The sequence below is a fragment of the Lepidochelys kempii genome, chromosome 1, assembly GCF_965140265.1.
Source record: "Lepidochelys kempii isolate rLepKem1 chromosome 1, rLepKem1.hap2, whole genome shotgun sequence".
NCBI lineage: Eukaryota > Metazoa > Chordata > Testudines > Cheloniidae > Lepidochelys > Lepidochelys kempii.
In genome coordinates this window covers 261,104,090-261,125,901 of record NC_133256.1, presented here as the reverse complement: position 1 = coordinate 261,125,901, position 21,812 = coordinate 261,104,090, and the positions used below count along the sequence as shown (strand labels likewise).

The 21,812-nt window shown below is 44.2% G+C and overlaps 1 protein-coding gene across 1 annotated transcript in view; it reads left to right on the top strand.

Annotated features, from left to right (window-relative positions):
• The first annotated feature begins 7,699 nt into the window (after positions 1 to 7,699).
• LOC140904910 (suppressor of cytokine signaling 1-like) overlaps positions 7,700 to 21,812 on the top strand; it is a 28,537-nt gene continuing 14,424 nt past the window's right edge. The window contains exon 1 of the mRNA XM_073327269.1: positions 7,700 to 7,767. The gene's annotated coding sequence lies outside the window, so the exon portion shown is untranslated. The remainder of the gene's footprint in view (positions 7,768 to 21,812) is intronic.

Here is a 21,812-nt window from a genome sequence, read left to right as displayed (position 1 = left end):
GTGAACCGTATCACTTGTTACTTTTTCAAGCCTCTGTGCCAGTATTTTTTAAAATGTTTTTATATCCATATTGACAAAAGAGGTGAGTCTGTAGCTAGTAGACTTTTTTGTGCATCCTTACCCAGTTTAAGTAGCATAGTAATTTAGGGCTTCCCTCATAACTGGAGGTAAGATACATTTCTTTAAGGCATCTTTGTAAATGTAGAACAGCTTAGGGACCAGAATTCCTTTGAGACTTTGATCAACTTCTATCAGTAGTCATCAGGGCTCAGGGTCTTGCCTGGACTAATTTTCTCCATGGCCTTGTTTATTCCCTCTGATTGCAATGGAGAGGCCAGCCTGGCTGCTGCTCTTCTGAGATTTGTGGGAGGTTAAGAGTTTTAACAAAATTATTCAGTTCTTCTGCGTCAGGTGGTAAATCATTATTGTAAAGAGCCCAGTAGAATTTCAAAAATTTATCATTGATCTCTTTGTGATTAGCAGTAACCTGCCCTTGTTCTGATTTGATTGATACTATTTGGACCTTTGACCTCTCACTTTTAATGTGTGTGCAAGAATTTTCCCTGCTCCCTCCCCCGATTCCCAGTATGTTTGAGTCTAAAAAGAGCAAATTTGGCTTGTGCTGAAGTCAATCTATTTGCTTCATGCCGAAGATTGACTGTGATGGTAGTTTTATTGCTACATACTCACGGTAGTGTAACAGAATTGATGATAACCTGTACAAATGTGAGTGTCAATAAAATCCCACAAGTGCAGGGGGGATTATTTAATATTAATATAAAAGTACAGTGCCTATGCAACTCACATGGAAAACTGATCTGTTCTGTATTCCACTTAAAACTTGTGAATATTTTTTTGAAGTCTGCATACAATTCCTTTGTCTGCCACTTAAGAAAGTCTAGTGCCTGTCCCCGTATTTTGTTTCCCTCTATCAACAAGCTATTTTAGTGTAAACCAAAGTGCAGAGACAGTTTTCAGAAATGTTGCTTTAGAACAGAAGCAGTTAGGGAAGAGTGGAATTACCTGGTTTTATATTGTTTTTAACATGTAAGAACGTTCTGGTGACACCATTTTCCTTTAGTATATTTTGTTAATTAATTTGGGTTTAGACATATTAGTAAATATAAAATGCACCTTGTGAGTTTTTTGGTGGGTTTTCTTCTGTGGTTCTTCTGGGAGAATTCTTAGGGCTGTATGATTCTCTTTGTGTAAAGCACTTTGGGTCTATATTAGTCTGAAATATAACGCAAAAAAAGGCCCCAATTTTCCATTCTAACCAAGCTCCACTCAGCACAAGAATGGAGGTGGAGGCAAAGGTGGCTTTATGCCAGCTTTGTGCCTCCTTTGTTTTGTGGTTGTCTGGGAGCCTGCCTGGCCCCAAGATAAATAATAATAATTTAAAAAAAAGACCTCAGGGTGTCACACTGTGCCCTCCCCAAATATCTGTCGCTATATCCAGGAATAACAACTAAGCATATTAGCCTGACATTTCTGCTGAAATGATCAGCAGTGAAATAGTTAACAATATTGACATTTAAATAGTCATCACTAGGTTTTAGAATCAACAGCTTGTTTACATGGATTGGAGCAGTTAACATTTCTGAGCTAGTGTTTCAGGCTGTCTGCACACTCAGACATATATCACTAGATCATTTTACCTTCAGTTTTTTGCAACTGACAGGACAAGAGACTTAATTGTGTTCCAGAATCTAAACTTTCATTTTAAAAAAATATCATGTGGCTATATTTTAAAAATGAGGAAATGTCACATTTTATAAAAGGCCCTAATTAGATTTGCTTAGCACTCCTCTGAATGACTGTGTCTGTATGTCATGTAAAAGTTCCTAAATGGAAGACCACATAGATTCCCAGGCCAGAAGGGACCAGATCATTGAGTCTGATCTGTATAACAGAGGACTGAGAACCTCCCCACAGATTTTAATCCCTTCTTGTTTAAAACTATATCTCTAAAAGGGGCATCCTGGGTGACTGCCTGATAAGGGGTGTGAGGCTTAGATTATCCAGTTCGCGCAATAAAATCTATTAATTGAAATTCATGTGAACTGCAATCCATAAGATGTACACAGCTCCAGTCAGTACCCACTTTGGTAACTCTCTCAGGCTATGTCTTCACTGCAGAGTCATCTTGAGTTACCCACACTCAAGTTAGCCTATCTTGAGAATGGCCATGGTGAAAAATAACATCCAGCAGCACAGAGCAATTGGATTAGGAGCACAGATTGGCTGAGTCCTACTGCATCACTAGTTTGGATGTAAGGAACACTTGAGCTTCAAAATATATCCCCTGGCAAGCCAGCTAGTTTGAGTTTAAAGCACCATTTAACTTGACCTAGAGAATGTGTGTGTGGATAGGAGTCAGGTTGGGGCAACATATGAGTTCTACTTCAAGCTCACCCTTCGCTGAAGACAAGTCTTCACTCTCTGCCATTCCATATGAAAGCGGGTGCTGCAGATCAGGATTGAAGTCCATTAAAGGAGCCCCATATGCATGCATGGGGTCCAGACTGGAAAAGCAGGGGGTGCTCTAGGAAAGGGATGAGATGCCTTGGCAGAGCTGTATGCTGGGACTAGGGGGAAGAGTGGGCTAGCAGGGGTTATTGCAGGATAGAAACGAGATGAATTGGTAGTGCTTGCCATGTAGGAGACTTTAGAAGAGCAGCCTCCCCCATTACCTGTTGTACAGCCCCTTAATGTTTCTCCTTCTTCCTAACCCAGCTTGTAAGTGATCCTGGATGCTCTATGATGCTGTTCAGCACTGCCTTACATTCATAGACAGAATTACCTCTTGCCCAGTGCTTGCAGCGTGAGAATGGAAGTGCACAGCATGTGCTGGCATCCTTTCCTGGGTCACTGCACTGTGGGTGGTGTGCAAGCAGCCTTCACTTTCCTGGAAAGCATGTCTCTTTTTGTTACTGAGAAGTGACCTACTCGGGGAGTGGGAGGGGTGGGGCCGGGCTGCAGCTTCACTGAAAGGGGCCAATGAAATGTGCCAGCGTTTCCTGCAAGAGTAGAACTAATTCAGCCTCAGTTTGATTCCAGCCACAAAGTTTTGTCCTTTTGTTTTCCCGAGGCTTCATTCCTTGAACTGTGAGCATCCCTCAAAGGAGGTTTTGCAAGGCAGCATCAGAGAGGGGACCCTGTAGGGGAGGGTATCTTACTGGAAAAAGGACCTAAGCTGTCTTCTTCACACTGGGGCTTGTGGGGGGCAGTCACACATTTCCTAGTTTGGATAGGACGAGCTCACTGCATTCACCAGGGGCTCCTTGTATCCCTCCATTTCACCTCCTGCAAGCTGCCTGTGTCACTCTCCCATTCCTGTCTATTTCAGTGACTCCCTGCAACTCCTCATTCCCCTCCCCCAGGGCAGCAGTTCTCTGTGCCCCCCTATTCCTCCATACCCCTTCTGCCACATGTCAGAGGCTCAGTGTATTCCCCACACCGCCCTGCACCCATTCCATTGTCCCACATTTCCCCTTCTCCATGGCTGGGGCTCTGTGTGCCTCCCATTTCCCCAATTGCTTCCCCATTCCTTCTCCCATGACCCCCAGGTTCCCTTTATTCACCTCTGTGTGCCTCCCCATTCCCCACTTCCATCCCATTTCTCCCTTTCCCACATGTCAGGGGCTCTGTGTGACCCCCATTCCACCCTTCCCCCACATTCCCAGGTCTCTGTGCAACTTGAATGTAGGGCCTCACTTTGCTCAGCCAAAAACACAGTGTATTTAGAACTATTGCAATCAGCAATCTGATTTCAGATAAAACCCTTTGGACCTAAGACCTAAGGATTCTCCTGGGGAGGATATATTTTCCTTGTATTGTATTTTAGAATGTTTCAGGGATAGTGGGAATTAATCCCCCAAACCTGCAGCCTGCAGTGGAATGGTATGTTCTTGGTCTGGTGTCTTGGAGAAGCTATTTTATTATGAAAATAAATGATGATGCAGGCCCAGTTTTTGTTGAACTAACCCTTTTGCATTAGCAGCTTTTCATCGCTACCCTGAATATCCCAGAATACCTTATTCTCAGGATGCATGCACTTTCTCCAGAGGTGCAGTGTTGGGCTGGAGTTAAAAGGGGTCACACATGGCGGTGACAAGGGCCTGTCTGCTTATCTATTTTATTTCGAAGGTGCCTTTCACCTCGGTACCTAAGCACTGAAAAGAAGTTCTGTAAAAAGCACAAGTCTCCCACACGAGTCTCCTGGTTTCAGGGAGTGTTGTTTGGTTAGTGTCCCTCTTTCTTTCTTTTTTTTTTTTTTAAGAAAATTATTACTTGGGGAATACTTTAAAAGTTAATCTTACATTTCAGTCTGAAAGTTCAGGCTTTGTCTCAGTCAACTCTCCTGTGACAAGAAAGGGATTCCATAACCATGGGTCCAGTGCTAAGAATGCTCTGTCTCCTACATCTGAGAGTCTTATTTTGGGTCCCTCCAGCTGTAGCATCCCACTGGAGAGCATATAATGAGGTCATCTCTGAGGTACCTAGGCCCCAACATATTACGGTCCTTGTACATTATGACCAGGTTTTTTAAATGTGTGGAGCAAATGGAGTCAGAACACAGATGTAATATGTCTGATGGGCCTTTATTGCTTAAGAGGTAGGCTGCTGCAGGGTGTCCCAGATTCAGCTTTTATGTGGTGGTGAGCTTAGCACTAGAATAAGTGAGCTGCAGTAGTGGTAAGAAAGTGAGATCCACTGCTAGAGGTTGCCAGGGAAGATATAGAGGAAAATTTAATCTGAGAAATCACCCAGTAATGGCTACAACTATCCACAGAGAAAAATCTCTCCTCTTGACCACTCTTCAATTTTGCATTTGAAAAGCAGGAATACTGTGCCCAGCTTTCTGAAGATGCCATCCACGAATGCCCAGACAAATAAAATTCACATGAAAAAGATGAGAACTTCTTAAGGTGCAGTCATCTTAAACTTCTGATAGCTGGTGTTCAGCACACTATTTCAACCTTGCGGAGACAGAAATAACATGTGCCTTTTTATTTTTGAGGAAGAAACGTTTATGAAATGAATCACATGGTGAGCTGTTTGTTTAATGTTATAAAATATGTGGGTTTTTCCCCACTCTTTTTAGTGTTTGTTTCTCCCCAGAGAAAAAAAAACACACTTTTTTGGGGGCTTGCTCTGTCAGTGCCCTGTAACTGTTACCTGCAGCACCCACTCTTATAATGGTCTTAGATTCTACACAGCTCTGCCAATGACCTCACTTCAGACCAAGAGCAAATTGTTAGTGCAGTGCAATCATAGGACACCATAGTGACTGGCCAAAGGAATAGCTGAATTTGGAGAAACCCAGAGAAGAAAGAGTGAAATTACAGGAGCTATACAAGGTCTGCTTGTGAATCTTTGGGTGACAGAAGAGCAAATCAGCAATCACCATTAAACTGGCAGCTGCAAATTTGAGCAGTTGCTGTCTATTCCTGTTCTTCTGCCCAATATCAAACTTCCTGAGTGTCCATGCCCAGGTATCATTATCCTTTCCTACCCATGCATTAAAGTCACCCAGGATGATCCTCTCAGAGTTTCGATAAGGACTAACTGCAGTTGCTAGTAAAAATTATCTGCAGCTGCATCATTGACCATTGCCCTTGGTGTTGGTGGTACCATGCACTGCGATCATGGTAAGATGGCCATGGCTGGTACAGAATTGGGCATTGATAAGTTGCTCATTAATCACCCACAAACCTTAGAATGCCCATGGGGCACTGGGTGAAAGTACAATGGCCATCCCTTGCTGGAACAATCCATTGGGGGAGCCCAAGAACAGGAATGCACAGGCCTCAATTGTCTTTTCACTGCTTCCTGGTCAGTGCTCTTCAGATAAAGCAAAGGTCTCAATGGTTAGGCTTTTCAATCCGTTGATGAGAACAGCTTTAGCTGTTTTGGACAACACTCAGATGTTCCAGGTTGCAATCCTACATTTGCCACCAACATGTAGGAGACTGATTCATGTGGACACCAGATGTTCAGTGGTGCAACAAGATTGCCGGTGATGGACATAAAATGAATAGCCATCCAGACCACCTTAAGGACATAGCTAGGGACCAATGGGGGGAGGGGGATGGCACAGGGCACAAAAGGAGGTCACATCCCTCTGGGATTTGCCAGGATGGTGATGATGAAAGAGAAATGAAGAGACAGCCTCTCCCTAAACCCACCATTTTGCATGCTATAGTTTGCCCTCATTTTCTTTCTGGAAAGGTGACAAGTATGTAGAGCTGATATCACAGCAGCTCTGTGTGTAGGGGGCCACCAATATTTAACTGAAATAACTATGCAAAATCAAGGGCAAAGTTTATTGACACTACCCCCCAGTGTTATATTCAAAATCATACATCTGTATCACACCACAGGATCCTTTGCATGGACACCGTTGAGATAGAGGACAGAGAGTGTCCTTTGTGGAGTTGGGGTATGTCTACACTAAAAGCAATATAGTGACACAGCTGTAGCGCTGCAGTGTAGATGCTTACTACAGCGACAGATGCGTTTGTTTCATCGCTATATTAAATCCACCCCCTCGACAGGCCGTAGCAGGGCTGACGGAATAATTCTTCCATCTACTTGGCTGCATCTACAAGGGGGGTTGGGTTGACCGAACTAAGGTGCAGAGGGTGTGACATTTTCCACAGCCCTGAGCAATGTCGTAGGTCAGCCCAAGTTTTGGGTGTCGTAGAGCAGGCCTGGGATCAGGATGCCGGGCTACCGAGCATGAGATGATCAGGGGTCACCATTCCCCTCTGTCTGTGTGCTCCCAAGCCCCCACTGCCTGCAGCCACAAGGGACCCCCTGAACGCTGTAGTATAGCTGTGGGAAGGAGGACGGCTGGATGGTGCTGGGCCCCTGGCCACCGCAGGTGGCATTATTTTTGGCCCCCTCTTAGGGGTCTCTGGAGGGGGAATTACTGCCCGCGATCCGAGCAGCGGGGCCAGCGTCTGTCCAGGGCTTGGCCTGTGCAGCAAGCCCTGGGTCACCCCACTGAGCAGGAGGGGCCGGAGTCAGTCACCCCGCAGCCTCCCCCTCGCTCCCGCCTTTCCCCGGCTGCGGCCGAGCTGCGCGGCGCGGGCGGGCAGCAGAGCGGGAAGGGGCTCCCTCTCCCCCGCGCAGGGGGGGCTTTTTCGTTTGTGCGCCGGGCTGGCACTTGCCGGCGGTCCCTTAGTGCGCGCGGCCTCCTTGGAACCAACGAAAGCGAAGGGCTGCGAACGGTGCGCAGCCAGGCGCGCGACCCCGCCGTCGGTACCCGAGGCAGGCGCGCGTGCGGGGGAGGCTGGCGCGCGCCAGCCGGCAGCCCAGGGACGCTGCTGCAGCTGTTGGGACTGGCGTCTGGCTCTGCCCCCCCAGCGCACACCCCTCCGCAGGCGGGACGCGCCAAGCAGCTGCCGCCGCCTTCCCGTGACTCAGCCCCGCGTTCCTCGCTCTCTCTCCTCTGCGCTCAGAGCAACTTTGCTAGGGGACTCGGCTCCTAAATGCTCCTTGGCGGGTTTCCAGCCGCACTTTTGCACCTGGGCAACTCTCTGGGACCGACTTAGGAAACGGGGGCGGGAGAGAGGGCCGGACGCACCCACCCGTCCCCCCCCTCCGCCTCTTGTCCCGGAGAGAGCATCTTCTTCCCTTGCTTGCAAACCCGAAGTGCCCTAGCTCCCATCCCTCCTCCCGGCCCCCGGCACGGGCGAGCCCGCAGGAGGATTTGGCGTGCATCCCTGGCCCAAGTGCACGGGCTGGCCCCCGCCTCCAGTAAGTAACGCAAAGCCTCCTTTGTTACTTTCAAGTGGCTCGAAGGGGGTTTCTCTTCGAGAGGGGGAGGAGTGGGAGGGGAGTGGGAGATTGTGGATGAAACCCGGCAACTTGGGGTGGAGAGACAAACTCTTGGCTGAACTCCAGGGTCTAGTGCTGCTTCTCCGCCTGGAAAGTTGCACCGATTGTCCTAAAGTTAAACCGAGTTAGCAGCTGCTTCCTGCCCTGATACCCCCCCCCAAAGAAAACTCCTTCTCCAGCCTGCAAATCCATCTGGGAGCAGAGCCCCACGTTGCAGCGGACGGTGTCCGAAGCAGCTAGCCACAAAGGGCGTAGATCGCTGGCAGGTCCTAGCCTGCGCGGCAGGATCAGCATCCGGGGCTAGTCATCAGAGGTTCGCTCCTACGAGTCCATCTGGACTGTGGCAACCTGGAAAGTGGAAGGGTTCCCCCGGCCACCCCCTCCCGCCCTCTCCAGGGAAAGATGTGCTCTCTGTTGTTACCCTTCCCGACTCAAACAGGCTTGAGTCATTGAGGTCGCCAACCTGGCAAAAGATGGATGCCACGCAGTGGGCTTCCCCCCAGCTTCTCTGCTGAAACGGAATTTAGCGCTAGTTGCTAGATGGACAGTCCTGGAGAGCAAGTTAGCACAGGCACGGCCAATGCCAGCTACAGCCAGTCAACAGCCATCCTGATGCTGCAGCCTTGGTCTGAAGGTACCAGCTCTGGTGGAGACGCAAAAAATCAACGTAATCTTTAACCAACACTGAATTTTCTTTTAAAAAATGAAGAAAGGGGAAGATAAAGGCAGCCTCTTAAAAGCTGTGTTATCATCTTATGTCACCACTTGCTCTGTCCCGAATTCTAGCTGTCAGTTTTTCTACTTTGCTTAGAGAGTCCTCTTGTTTGTTGCCACATGGCTAGAACACAGGTGGTAGGTGCTAGGAGCTGCTACCGTTGCTGCTGCTGTAGGGGGCTACTGATTTTGGTTTGGTTTATTTTTGTTTTTCAGAAAAGTAGTGGTTGATTTTATTCTAAACTAAAGATATTTAAAATTGGTGTGAATCTGTGGATTGGAACCAGATTTGAAAATTAGAAAATGCTTCAATTAATATGTGTTCTTCGGTGTGGGTTTGGTAGAGGACCTGAACAATTGTTATAACAGCATTGCCAACACCAAGCATTCAAAAAATCATGAGTCAGACCTCTAAAAATACTGAGATAATTGTAAATCTTGGGTTCTTCTTTTTTGCTTTGTGCTTTTTGAGTCTTTTGGGCTCGCTCAGGTCACATTTTCGAGCTTTCCTCCAGAACCACAAGGGCTAGAAATTTAATTAAGAAAAAAGAAAACTGAGGTAATCACTCAAATGCAGGAGCTGTGACTGTAAGAAAAATATCAAATATCAGAAGACTCAGAAATAAAATATTGAGAATTGGCTTCTTTCACCCAAAGAATATAAAATATTTTACCCACTTTACAGACTTCAAATAGCAGGGTCATTTTCGTTGGCACGGAGGTGCATTCACCTCTGGAATTGTAAGTGTAATATAACAGTACACAATGTTGTAGCACTTGAATAATTTGCCAACTGGAAATTCTTCCTATATAAAGGCAGATTGTAATTTTAAATTGGAATTTGCTTAGAACACCAGGGCTGCTGATATCCCTACTCTTGCAAAAAGGTGTCATGACCAACATCTTGTTTCTATTGTTTATATGAAAAATGGCACTTGTAAGCAATACCAGGTTCCTTACTCTGTTGTCACCCTCCGTGCACTTTTATTGTGAATTTCACTATATTTATTTTTTACTTAATCAAATGCTTCCAAGAACTCAAACTTGAGAATCTCAGTTTTCATCTAAAAATAAATAAATAAGCCCCGGTTCAAAGAAAAGCTTGAAAACAGGACCTGGATGCACCCTGAAGGCAAATGAAAAGAATCCAACATTTTATCATTTTAAATAAATAAAAATTCATGATTTAAAAGCCAGTCTCATGATTTTTGGAGGGTGTTTGACTTGTGATTTTTGAATTTTTTATGGTTGCCAATTCAGCCCACTACCATTCTGGGATTATTAGTTCATTACCAATTTAAAGGGTACAGCGTAATTTATTCCATTGCCAGCTTCACTCCTTGCAGCACTCTGGAGAATTTAAAGTGAAATCCAATCACATATTGACCATGTCCAACCCTGTTTAGCTCCTGAGATGAGGTGAGATCAAATATAACTACAGTTTTCTGACATTTCCCCTCTAATGCCAGTCCGTCAGAAGAGAGGACGCAGTCCTGTCTACATTACCAAAACAATCATGGCTATAGCCTGGATCCTGCAAACACTTAGCATGCATGCTTTAAGCATGTTCAATCTTTTTGAGGTCAAAGTGACTATACGTATGTTTAAACTTAAGCATGTGTGTTAAATGTTTTGTGGGGCAAACATTAAAGTATAAACTTGGTCTGGGTTGAACTAAGTTCTAATAAGATTTGGCTAGCCATTGTGGATGAAGCCAAACTGTGTTTATAAGCATTTCTGTTTTTGTTGTCTTCATCAATTGGATATTTGGCTTCAGGAATGATTTTTAAGTATGGTTTTGGTCTTCTCCAGATCAATAGGTGCTGATTCATTTTTATGCTGCTCATCACTGTGCTAATATGATTAAATAACCTGGCTCATCCATAACTGACCTTAAATATTGTTGATTATGTATGCAAGTCTTTCATTTAATACTCCTGAGGGCATTCTGCACCAAAATATTAAAAATTCTGTGCCTAAAAATTCTGCACACAATATTTTAAAATTTGCAAGTTTTATTTGTCCATAAATAAATGCAGAGCCTCCAGCATGGGAGTGGGGAGCATAGGCCACTGGCTGCACAAAGGTGGGAGATCACCCTGAGTCGTCCCCCCCCAGCCCCGGACACGGACTCAGGAGTGAGGCTGCACCTGACCCTGACACAGCACAAGGCCTGGACCTGCCCCAGAAACACCCTGGGGCCCTGCCCCTCAGAGGCAGGTGCACCAGGTGTGGGGCAGGCAGGCTCAACCAGGCAGGATCCAAGTGTGGGGGGTGAGAGAATTTTGTGTGGGAGAATCTCAGTGCAGGCAGCTCGGTGTGGGGTGTAGGTGTGGGTGGATCTGGATGCACAGGGGCTCATTGGGGGGGTTCCAGGTGCAGGGCAATGGGACTCTGCAGAGGCTTCCAGGTGAAGGTGGTTGGGGCTCAGCTGAGGGGTCTGGGTATGGGGGTGTCAGTGGGGGGGGGTTGGGTGCTGGGGGAGTGGGACTTGATGGGGTTGGGGTCTGGATGCAGCTAATTGGGGGTCAGCGGTGTGGGGGTCTGGATGTGGGGATTCAGGGGGGTGGGGCATCAGAGTGGGGTTTGAGTGCAGGGAGCTCAGTGGGGGGTGGTCTGGGTGCAGGGGTAGGGGTCTGAGTGCAGGGGGGCTCCAGATACAGGGGTTGAAGTTCAGTGGGGTGGGGTTTGGGTGTGGAGGGTTACGCGGTTTCTGGGTGTACGGGATGAGGCTTGGCGGGGGTGTCTGGGTATGGGAGGTCTGGATGCACGGGGGTTGGGTGGATGAGGGAGCAGCTCCCTGTACAGTGACCCCTCACCCCACAGCTGAGGAGCGATGGGGGCAGGAAGCACAGGAGGATGCTGAACTTCCTGGTGGAGGTTTCTGGGGGTGGTTCTGACAAAGCCCCAGCCATTCCTTGCAGGGGAAGAGGAAGTCCCATCCTCTCCTGCCTCCAGCCCAGCTGGGACTAGCAGCTGAGACCAGCTCAGGGTAGTAGCCACTGGCTGGGTTGTCTCCAGCCCCATGGTGATTTACCTCTCCACCGGCTGCTCCAGATGCCTGAAATGATGTATCTATGCTTCTAGGGAGTAGATTGTGAGTGCTCTTGCAGCTTCCCTGTCAGAAAGTCATTTTTCTACTGGGAAGCAATGAAATCTGCGGGGGACATAAATTCTGTGCACATGCAGTAGTGCAGAATTCCCCCGGGAGTAATTTAAGGCTGTACTAAAAGCAATATATAAACTGCAGCCTTCTCCCAAGGCACAGGAGCCTATGTCACAACTATTGAACCTTTGTGTCTTGAAAAGCAGACATGAAAGAACAACTGCGCCTCTCTCCCCACCAAAAAAAAAAAGTTGATCTTATGAAAGCCTCCAAATGTACATATCTCTGCTTCTTTAACAGAGTTGTCAAACCCATTTTTGGAGAGGGCCAAATTCTATTTCTAAATTATGGATTGGAGCCTACATGTAGGAGTATGTACCATCCTTTATCCACTGTGAATTTCTTGCAGGTGTCAATGGGATATTTGCACAAAGATCTAAGGTAGAATATAGCTTGTAACTGAAATGTTAGTTATCTCATTGATACTGAATGTGGCTGCAATATTACTCACAGAAAATATTCGCACCTTTATGCCACTATTTCTACCCTATGTTTCTCTCCATTTCCATTTTTCTTTCTGTGTGTGTGTCTGCCTTTCTTCTATCTGCATTTCTTTCCCACCAGTAACTCCCAGTTCCCCCCACTACCAGACACTCCCTATCCTAACTTTTCTCTCACCCATTCCCATCTCATCTTGGTAAGCAATAAAATAGATATTGCAGATATTAAATGTACTCATTAGACTTCAAGATCATCACCTCAGTTGGATTAATTAAGGAGGTCACATTTTATCAACCATTATTTCCGGAGCTTTGCAGACTTAACAAACAGCATTGCATAAGTTACACTTGGTTAGTGTTTGTAAACCATGAGGGCTGGAAATGTATTTTTTTAAATGAAAGCTTAGATTGTGTGGAATCTGAATATGCCATGCGGACCACCTAAATATCAGATGTTCGACACTTCTGGTGTAGAAGAAGTTTTTTTATAAATGAATATTTACTTACGAGACCATGCTGAAATTATATATTAATTTGATATATGAATGCATGTGACTAAAGACATAAGCTAAAGCTAGATTATTGGTTCCTACTACCACTCTGCACATGTACATCACTGCTGACCTGCAGTATCCCTACTATTGCTACTACTACTAAGGAGTAAAGGAGAATTGGCAGTGTCTCAAGGAGGCAATATTAAAGGCACTACAGCAAATTATCGCAATGAAAAGGAAAGGCAGGAAGAATAGTGAGAAGCCAATATGGCTCCATCAGGAACTTTTTAATTGCCTGGAAATCAAAAATGTATCCTACAAAAAGTAGAAACACGGACAGATTGCTACGGATGAGTACAAAAGAATAGCAAAAACATGTTGAGACAAAATCGGAAAGACTAAGGCTGTGTCTACACTACTAAATTATGTCAACCTAACTTACATCAGCATACACCCACCACAGTTATTTAATCGCATGTGTGTGTGCATGCTTGGCTTCTTGTGTCAGTGGTCTTTGTCCTCACCAGGCATGCTTGTGTCGATTGTATTGTCAGTGTGGGGTATTGTGGGATGGCTCCTGAAAGCCAGTGAGAGTCAATGTAAGCAACGCAGTGTCTACACTGACACTGCATCGACCTAATTACATCTACTATGACTCTACGCCACATGGGAAGATGGTGTTACTAAATCAGTGTAGATAAGTGATTATGTCAAAATTTATGTGAAAGCATATCCACAGCTAGGTTGATGCAAGGCAACCTATGTCTACCTAACTCTGTAGTGTAGACCAGACCTAAGGAACAAAACAAGTTTTACCTAGCAAGGTACATAAAGGACATTCAGAAGAGGTTCTACAAATACATTAGGAGTGAAAGAAAGACAAAGGAAAGGGTAAGGCCAGGTCTACACTATACACTTCAGTATAACTATGTCGCTCAGGGTTATGAAAAATACACATCCCTGAGTAATAGTTATACCGACCTTAACCCAGCCCCCGCCATGTAGACAGCACTGTGTCAGTGTGGGAAGCTACCGCCTTTCACGGAGGTGGATTTATTAATCCAATGGGAGAGCTCTCTCCCGTTGGCTTAAAGTGTCTTCACCAGGAGTGCTACAGCAGCTGCATCGATGCAAGTTTGTAGTATAGACCTGCCCTAAGTCGACTAGTTAGCAGGGAGGAAGAGCTAATAACTCATGACATCAAGAAGACTGAGGTTTTTAATGCTTATTTTGCTTCAGTTTTCACTAAAAAGGTTAATTGTGACCAGATGCTTAGCACAATTAATATTAGCAAGGGGGAAGGAACAAAAGTCAGAATAGGAAAAGAACAGGTTAAAGAATATTTAGATAAGTTAGATGTATTCAAGTCAGCAGGGCCTGATGAAATTCATGCTAGGGTATGACCTCGCTGAAGCAATCTCGGAACCATTAGCAATTATCTTTGAGAATTCATGGAGGACCAGGGAGGTCCCAGAGGAGGGAGAAGGGAAAACAGGGAACTAAGAGGACCCAGGGAATTATAGACCAGTCAGCCTAACTTGGATACCTGGAAATATACTGGAACAAATTATTAACCAATCAACTTGTAAACACCTAGGCCCAGATTTTTAAAGGTATTTAGGCATTGTTGTGCTCAGCATTGCATTGCAATGCCTAACTGATTTAGGAACCTAAATCTCATTTTCAAAAAGGATTTCAAAGGTCAATGAGATTTAAGCCCCCTAAGTGCCTAAGTCCCTTTGAAATGATATTTAGGCTCCTAAATCAGATAGGCATTGCAGTGCCTAAATGTCTTAAAAAATCTGAGCCTTAGAAGAGAGTAGGGCGATAAATAATAGCCAATAGTCAAGAACAAATCACGCCAAACCAACCTCATTTTCTCCTTTGATGGGGTTACTGGCCTAGTGGATAGGGAGGAAACCGTAGACATGATGTATCTTGATTTTAGTAAGGCTTTTGACACAGTCCCACATGATATTGCCCTAGTTTGCTTATGAGAGTTTGGTCTAGATGAAGTACTATGAGGTGGGTACACAAATGGTTGAAAGACCATACTCAAATAGTATTTATCAGTGGTTCACTGTTGAACTGGGAGGGCATATCTAGTGTGGTCCCACGGGGGTCAATCTTGGGTCTGGTACTTTTCAATGTTTTCATTAATTACTTGGTTAATGGAATGGAAAGTATGCTTATAAAATTTGCAGAGGACACCAAGCACTTTGGAGGACAGATTAGAATTCAAAATGCCTTGACAAATTAGAGCAGCGGTTCTCAGACTTCATTGCACAGCGAGCCCCTTCTGACAACAAAAATTACTACATGACTCCAGGAGGGAGGGCTGAAGCCTGAGCACACCCATGCCCCTCTGCCGCAGGCAGGTGGGGCCAAAGCCAAATCCCAAGGGCTTCAGCCCCGGGTGGGAGGCCTGTATCCTGAGCCTTGCTGCGCAGGGCTGAAGCCCTTGGGCTTCAGCTTTGGCCTCACGCGGTGGAGCTCAGGCTTCAGTCCCAGACCCCAGCAAGACTAAGCCAGCCTTGGTGACCCCATTAAAACAGGGTCCCAACCCATAGTTTGAGAACCGCTGAATTAGAGAATTGGTCTGAAATTAACAAGATGAAATTCAGTAACTATAAGTGGAAGGTACCACACTTAGAAAAAATAAAATACACAACTACAAAATGGGGAATAACTGGATAGGTGATACTACTGCTGCAAAGGCCTGGGGGGTGACAGTGGATCACAAATTGAACACGATCCAACAATGTGATGGAGGTGCAAAAAAGGCTAATATGATTCTGGGGTGTATTAACAGGCGTGTCATATGTAAGATACGGGTCGTAATTGTTCTGCTCTATTCAGCACCAAAGAGGTCACAGGTGGGGTGTGTGTCCAGTTTCGGTCACGACCCTTTAAGAAACTGGGAAGAGTCTAGAGGAGAGCAACAAAAATGATAAAAGGTTGAGAAAGGTTTCCTCCTGACCTGTGAGGAAAGATTAAAAAAATTCAGCATGTTTGGCCTTGAGAAAAGGAGACCCCAGGGGAACCTGATAATAGCCCTTAACGTGGTTGCAGTGTGTTGTCGAGGATGGTGGTCAATTGTTCTTCATGTCCATGAAAGGTAGAATAAGAAGTAATCTGCTTCATTTGCAACAAAAGAGATTTAGGTTCGATATTAGGAAAAACTTGCTTAACTATCCTTATTGTTAGAACTGGAACCAAGGGAGGATGCAGAATCCCTGTCATTGGAGGTATTTAAGCACTGATTAGACAAACAGCTGTCAGGGATGGTCTCGGATGGTTTACTTGCCCCTACCTTGGTGTGGTGGCTGGACTAGATTATCTCTCAAGCTCCCTTGCAGCCCTACATTTCTATGATTCTGCCTTATTTTTGATCAGATCCATCTATTAATTCAGTTTGGGGCCTTTCTTAAACCAAAGATGTCTGGCACAACTGGTCCTTGTTTATTATGTATTGTGAATAAGTGTCCAAAAATGACCAAGATGAGACCTTTCAAACTCATTTACAGCCATGACCAAACACAGGATTTGAACCCAAGTCTCCAGAAGAGAAAGTTTTAAGAAGGTATAATCAATAACTACTTTGAATCCTAGGTTATATCCAGTTGTTCTGTATCAGAATCATAATAGTTCAGTTCTTGTAAACTAGCTTAAATGAGCAAAAGGTGTTGATTTTTGTGTGTGTTATTTAATGGCAAAATTTGCTTGCATTTCATTTAATGGCAACATTTGCTGTGTTGTCTTTGGAGAGTGCACAGCTGCCCCTTTAAAGCGTGTTCATTTTCCTTTCCTTTGGTGGAGAGATGAAAAAGTCAGTATGCACTTCACAGGAAATGAAGTATGATACAAATTTGCAGACTGCACATTTCCAAGAACTACTCTCAAGGTATTTCGGTAACGCTCATTTTCTGTGTTCCCCCTTCCTGCCCTCCCCTCAACAGTTCTCTTATGCTCTCTCATACTCATAAACATATGTAACATACTATATAGAGGATCAACTTTCCATGGTTAAAGTTGCAACCAGGTTCCGTTCGCTTTGTATTACCTCCCTGAGAATTTTTGTTAGCAAAATTGGGTTAGATCAAAAATTACCAGGTTTACTCTGAAGGCTTTTCTGCAAACCTGATCTCAAATTTTGATTTGTCCAACACTTTGTGATTCTCTAGCTCAAAAACAGCTTGTTACTACTCTGTCGTACTTTCCACATAATTAAATCATTTTGAAAACTTATGTCCCACCTATAGTTGAAGAAAATAGATTATAATTAAGCAAATTTACTCAAATTATATTTAATTGTAATTGTTGTAGGCCCCTGTTCTTGCAGTTTGAACTGCATAGGGTGGGACGCTTCCATGAGCATGCAGTCTTACTGAAGTCAGTGGGGTTCTACACAGGGGCATGGATCTGCCCTTGAGGAGCCAGTTGCAGGACTGGGGCCATAGTGTATATGTGTGCTCTTACACTTTTGGAGAGAGCAGTAATGGTTCTCCTATTCATCAGTGTAACAGAGATTTTCCCTTATTCTCAAATGGTAGAGGTTTCTGCTTTTGGCCCTAAAGGAACAGTGTTCTAGCTCCAGTTTTAGACTTAGTCACTAATTTAGTAATTGTGTGCATATTTCTCAGCCTTCCAAGGCCCACATACAGGAGACAATGTGTGACCAGGAACCAAAGTGAGGAGGACGCAAATATATGAACGCAAGAAACTGAAAGTACTGCGGGATTTATCCCTTTAATGTAAATGACTTTCAATAACATCAGCTTCATGATTATTTTTGTTGTAAGCAACTTTTGAAAGTAAGTGATGGGACACCAGATTTGTGTGGAATGTAATGTACAACAGGACTGAAGTAAGTGCTGCCCCTCAAAATGTTGGAGAGGCCTGATTGTGTTTTTGTTTGTAACAACTGATTCACTGGAGAATGGTACATAACTTTCTTTTTACGATAGTATGAAGAAAAGTTGTCTAAGTTATTGATATAGAGCTATTCAGTAGCAACTCCGTAATTGAGATTGAAATAGGGAGCCTTTATAAGCCCTGTATTCACTTCCTTAACTTTGCAAAGGAAAAGTATGTTTGTGATCATTATCACAGTACACTGGAATTCTTACGGGAAGTTTGAATGTTTAAGTGATGGTTGCTTAAAAGTGACACTTAAAAATCACTCACTGTGGAGCCTCTGGTCTGCTCTACTTTAAAATCACTTGATTTTAAAACTTCCAAATAGCTAAATACTATTAAACCAGGGCATAAACTGACCAATAAAATTTTTGTTACCAAAAAAAAGGCACAAAAATTGGCCCTATGGATTGGAATGGTGAGGTGTGCTTTATGAAATCTTCCCAGACTGATGGGTATTTAATAGGGTTTGTGCAGGACAAGCAATGAAGAAATGAGAATGTTGGGGACTGCGCCAAAAAAAAAAGGATGCATGGGGAGAGCAGTTCTTCTGTCAGTTTTAAAAAAAAGAACAGGAGTACTTGTGGCACCTTAGAGACTAACCAATTTATTTGAGCATAAGCTTTCGTGAGCTACAGCTCACTTCATCGGATGCTCACGAAAGCTTATGCTCAAATAAATTGGTTAGTCTCTAAGGTGCCACAAGTCCTCCTTTTCTTTTTGCGGATACAGACTAACACGGCTGTTACTCTGAAACCTGTCAGTTTTAAGTTTACCTTTCAGCTTCATTGACTGTCCTCTTCTTGTTGCATTATGAGAGCGTATATAAAGAACTGCCTCATTGATTTTATACCTTCATTGTCTTGATATTTCCTTCATGCCCCTTCTCACCTGTCTCTTCTAAACAGTGCTAGTCTTTTCTGTCCCTCTTCTTCTGGAAGTTTTTCTGTGCCTTTTCATCCCCGGTCTCTGAACTCCCCTCTATCTCTTCTGTATCCTTTTTGATCAGAATTGAACACAGTATTCCAGGTGAGCGGTGAGGGCACATTATTGACTTTCTTAATGTCATTACATCCTCATTTTTATTTTCCATTCCATTTATTATGCATCCTAGCACTTTGGTTTGCTTTTCTGACTGCCTCTGCACATCAAGCAGATGCTTTTTTCATTGAGCTGCCTACAGTGGGGGTGGGCAAACTACGGCCCAGGGGCCACATCTGGCCCGTCAGACATTTTAATCCGGTCCTCAAGCTCCCGCCTGGGAGCAGAGTCAGGGGCTTGCCCCACTCCACAAATGCTGGGGCTCCCGAAAGCAGTGGCATGTCCCCACTCTGGCTCCTATGCGCAGGGGCAGCCAGGGGGCTCCACATGCTGCTCCTGCCCCAAGCGCCACCCCTGCAGCTCCCATTGGCCGGGAACCACAGTTAATGGGAGCTGCAGGGGAGGTGCCTGCAGACAGGGCAGCACACAGAGCCACCCGGCCAGAGCCTGCACCTCTGACCCCCTCCCACACCCTGACCCCCTGCCCCAGCCCTGATCCCCCTCCCGCCCTCCAAACCCCTCGGTCCAAGCCCAGAGCACTCTCCTGCACCCCCAGCCCCATCCCAGAACCTGCATCCCCAGGGGGAGCCCTTCCACTCCCACCCCCGCAGCCCCGCCCCAGCCCAGAGCCTCCTCCCACACCCTGAACTCCTCATTTCTGGCCCCACCTCAGAACCTGGACCCCCAGCTGGAGCCGTCACCCCCTCCCGCACCCCAACCCACAATTTCATGAGCATTCATGGCCCGCCATACAATTTCCATACCCACATGTGGCCCTCGGGCCAAAAAGTTTGCCCACCCCTGGTCTACAGTGTTGTCCAGATCTTTCCTGAGTTAGTACAATTAATTTAGAATCCTGTAAGTTGTATGAGTAGTTCAGATTTTTCCTACAAACATGCATTACCTTGCATTTATCAACACTGAATTTAATCTGACCTTGTGTCGCCAATTTACCTAGCTTTGATTGTTCCTTCTGAAGTTCCTCTCTTCTGTGGTTTTAACTAACCTAAATAATGTTGTCATCTGTACTGTTTGCCACCCCACTGTTCACCTGCTTTTCCAGATAATTAATAAATATATTAAACGGTATGAAACCTTGTGGCATGAGGCTAACTGCTGTTAACCTTTTCCCATATTGCAAACTGACCACTTATTCCTACTCTTTGTTTTCTGTCTTTGCCTGTCTGTAATCGGTGATGATATACTTTAACGCTCACCCCATGACTGCTTTATTTTCAGAAGTAGCCTCTGGTGAGCGACTTTAACCAAAACTTTTTAAAAGTTAAAATAAATTATGTCAACTGGTTCTCCTTTATCCACTATCTTGTTGACATAGAATTGCAATAGATTTCTCAATAAATTTATCTGCTACTGAAATGAGGCTTACTCTTCTGTAGTAGTGCCTTTTAAAAAAGATAATATTTGCTATCTTCCGATCCTTTGATAGAGTAGCTGATTTTACTGAGATTGCCTGTTTTTGTTTGCAGCTGGTTCCTCCGCTAGTTCCTTCAGCATCCTTGGGTGTAGACCATCTGGTCCTCATGACTTGTTTTAATTTTAATCAGTTTGTCTCAGCATCTCCTCCCTTGATACCTTAATGTCTGATAGTGCCTAACCGTAATAACTGGAAAAGAATAGATCTGGGGGAGGGATCTCTTTTACATCCTTGATAGTGAAGACTGATGCATTTAGCTTTTCAGCAATGTCCTTATTCTCTTTAATTGTGCCTTTTACTTACTAGGAGTCTAGTAGACCTGATTATTTTCTCACAAGTTTCCTGCTTCTGATCTACGGAAAACACTTTTGTTTTTATATATCTCTTTGCTATTTGCTGACCCAATCTCATCGTAGCTACCCTAATCTCAGTGTACATATTGCCTTCTGTAGTTTATTGGCTTCACTAGGGTTAGATGCCATCTTCTTAACGATTACTTAGATTGTGAGCACACTGGGGTAGGAGCCATCTTTTTGTTGCATGTTTAGTACATTGCCTAGCATTGTGGGGTCCTGATCAGTGACGGGGGCTTTTTGGTGCTACCACAATACAAATAATACCTGTTTGGCTTGAGTGGCCTCTTGAACCTTGCTTTTTAGCCATTTTGGTTCCCTTCTTGCTTCCTTGTTTGTTTAGGGGGTTGTATACTTTTGTGACTGTATTAGGGTTGCTTACAGGGTGGATAAAAATCCATTTTTTTTATTTAAATCAGATTTTTTTGACAAAATGCTTTTTGAGGAAAAAACCCATCTAAAGATAGTTTTAATTAAGATACGTTATAGCTCAAAAGATATCTCATCATGGAATAGGGATTATAAATTCTAATTCTATTGTATGAGACAATATAGTCATGTAATGTTTGAGAAAAGTTTTGTAAATGAGTTCCAATAGTTCATGAATTAGGGACCCAGTTTTATGGGGTTCCAGGGGCTTCTGTATAGGTTATTTAGGTTAATCTTTCTATCTACCCAATGGGACTCAGTGTTCAGTCTAGAAGGATACCATCAGAGATGCTTAGTTTTGCAGTACTCAAACTGTGGATTTGTGTCTCCAGAGGTAACATGCTTGTTAACAGCAAAAAATATTTTAAATAAATAAATAATATATAGAGGTGAGAAATAACAGACCTCAACTCTATTGTCCCTCTGCAAATTTGTGTACACAGAGTCAATCCTTTACCTCTCTCGAAAAGTGCAAATTTCAAAAAGTTCAATGAATAGAAGATTGTTGGGGGCAGAATAGCTCTGGATAAGGAGAAGAAGTCTGGAGATAAATGTGAGAAGCGAGGGACATATGCTTGTTTTGTTAAAATATTATATGTTTGCTGTTGAAGAAAAAAAATCCAGAATACTTATCTTTGTTGTTTTAGTTAAATAAAACAATTTAAATGTCTGTCTGGTGGTAATCTCTTCCTAATACAGCAAGGCAAGAAACCCCTCCAAATATTAATGAATGACCTGTTGAATTGGAGATAGTTTACCTCCCAATGACTTCGTAACTATCTGCTTCAATTACCTTTGGTAAATGAAATAACCAAACAATCATTCATTTTCTGATATAGCTATAAAACTAATCTGAAAAGTTTTCAAAATAAATCACTGTTTAAAAACGTATAGTGTGTACCTTCTAAAAATGAAACCTACATCTATCTCTGAGTTGCGAAGAATATGTATTAAGGTTATAACAACCAACAAGAA